The following is a 2,831-nucleotide window of genomic DNA, read 5'->3' on the forward strand; positions in this document are numbered from 1 at the left end:
TGTTTATAATTTGCGTACTGCTTAAGAGTACGTTTATACATAGAGTCTAATGTGGAGGCCCGGCTTATTACAGTTAGAAGTAAACTTATAAAAATATATCATGCCACACAGGTGCTCACCAACTGTGAATCAAGGTATATATCTTATCTTTAAGGTAAGTCAATGACTTTCGATCACAGGCGACAGTAAAGTAGTTTCCCTATTGGTAGTCTTTGAACTGTCTTAGCTTAGTTTATATAGCGAGAAGTTCTTGTATAACGGTAGGGTAGTTTCGTTGACGTTTGTTGCGACTCTTACTAAAGAGTAGTATGTAGCATGGCGTACCATTTATATTTATTATAATAAGCCCTTAGTTGCCCTTAGAATGGTACACCGTCTACTAGGTATTGCATGATCGGTGCATCCGTTACTTACTTTTGACGAATTTGAATGCTTCATCGCATTCTTTAGTTTATAGCTTTCCCAGCGATCGTTTGTGAAGTCATACATGATTGAAAGGTTTTAGGTGGTGAGAAAGGTCAGGTACCGAATCCGAGAAGAAATTAACAACCCCCAAAGTTCACTAAATCCAGCAGAATTTATCTATCCCTGAATATATTCCTATCCAAGCTGCAGATATTTTGAAACTAAGTGGATAGTATCTGTAGCAAATGAACATAATCTCATTAATCTTGAATTCAGGATCATTAAATTAAGTCGCTTCAAACCTTTTTTTTAAACGAGTTTAGAGTGTTCTTGGCTGGCTTAGTAAAGATTACTAGATCGTCTGAGTAGACATATATCTTATCGGACGGTACCTCAAATAGTTTCATCATTACTTGTTCGTCGAAATTAGGAAACATATGATACCCCTTATGTGCACCCTTAAATTGGTACTTTTTACCTTGCCACATAAAGGAAAATTACTTTCTATGTGGCCCGTGGATTTGTAATTGATGAAACAACCTTTCATCCTTTCATCTTACGTAGTATCTCACCTATGTTGGCTAGAGGGAAACTGTGCTGCGGTATCAATTTATTTATTGGATACAGGTCTAACACTATTCTTGTTTTACTAACGTTTCATCAAAATTATATTGATCAACTGATAAATTCTAGATTAACAGGGGTTGCATCATAACTAGTTTCAAATAGACCAGAAGTCAACATTGGTTAAGTCAAGTTCAATATACCCATTGAAGAACTCAACCATACACTTAGTCAGTGATATTGTTCTTTCTGTTCTGTATGATTAAGTCCATAAAAATATCGGTGAAGTGCGGTATCATATCCTTTGCTTCACCTTCCGGAGGCTCAAGTGTCTTTAACATGTTATCACTCGACGGATCTTTATCTAAGCCCAACCCGTTAAGTAGGACTGTCCTAGTTATACTTAAGCTACGAGGATCAATTGTACCTATAATTGCTGGACCCTCCACGAACACCTTGGATCTTTTCTCCAGCATGTTGAAGAACCACCGTACCCTCACCCGTCCCTGACACATCAACAGATGTTCCCTATACCCCGGCTAATCACGCTGTTGAAGTACTACTTCCAAATATCGGTTCAAACCAAATCATCGCGCTTGTTGGTTCCGATTATGATACTTCCGATCCAGGCCAGCCAACACATACCGAATTCATCCGTTGTCTGGTGCGGCATTGGCTTACCCCCATCCTCGCTTCTCGACCGGATTATGACCGATAACCTGGTCCTTCTCGGTATTTCGTACTCTACACTAACCCATTCCGCGGCACTACACGGCGCAGACCCGATACGTACCACATAGATGGGTACTCTACTTAGTAGGTCAGCAAGCGAATATATGGAACATTCGATAGTAACAGTGTATTGTCAACACCGGCCCAAATTGGCTCGGCACATATCTTCCATTGTCGACTCACTTGGCCCAAACTTCAAACGGGAATTTACTGACCACTTCTTCCCATCAATCTTTCCTGAACCACTACAGCGACTATGAGAGCCATACCATATGTTCATACATTGTATCATACATACTTGCCATTTTTGAAACAAATAATATTATCCCTATAATTGAATCGTATTCTAGAAAAATATGTGTCGATCAAATTGGGGTTGACATCACTTCTATCAGTTAGCATTATGTGCGCATGGTCAATGGCTCCTTCACAAGTAGAAGTTTTACCGCTACCTAATAATAATTCTGTGTGTTCGTTTAGTATGCTCATTCCTGTAGCATAGGCTACGTGGCGTGGTAAAACTGAAACTTCAGCGCCTGGGTCAAACACATATATAGTCTTCTCACCATTAACATATACACATTGAATTACACGTTCGTCACATTTGGTAAATATTTTTTTTGAACTTCTTTTCATAATCTTGGTTCAATGCATACATGTTGAATAAACTGTCAGTTCTTTGCTTGAACATCCGGTACTTCCTTGCAGTTTTCGGCGTGCCAACTATTTGTACCAGTTGCAAGTGGAACACTTCTTCACACAGTGTCCGAAGATTGATCCATCCATAATAAACTTTCCAGAATCGTGTTTACCATTACATTTGTCATTTCGGTTGGTGAGATTGTAGCCATACTTCTTGCGAAGAGCACGCTGCTTCTTTTCCAAATCAGTTCTGGAGTAGGCGAGAGAGTACTACCAATAACATAGTATCGCGCGTAGATGTAGGTTCAGTCGCACTAAGCTCAGCTGGTTGGGTAAAGCTTGTAGTACATACAACTCTAGTAGTTGCGATAGTATGTTTTGGAGCTAGTCTTTCAAAAACAGACCAAGGCATTGATTGTTCACTTTCTTAAAAAGAATAGCCCTTATTGCATCCAATGTAAATGTCGGTCTGACTAAGTATTGATAGC

Source organism: Sphaeroforma arctica (assembly GCF_001186125.1).
Source record: "Sphaeroforma arctica JP610 unplaced genomic scaffold supercont1.77, whole genome shotgun sequence".
NCBI classification, from domain to species: domain Eukaryota; class Ichthyosporea; order Ichthyophonida; genus Sphaeroforma; species Sphaeroforma arctica.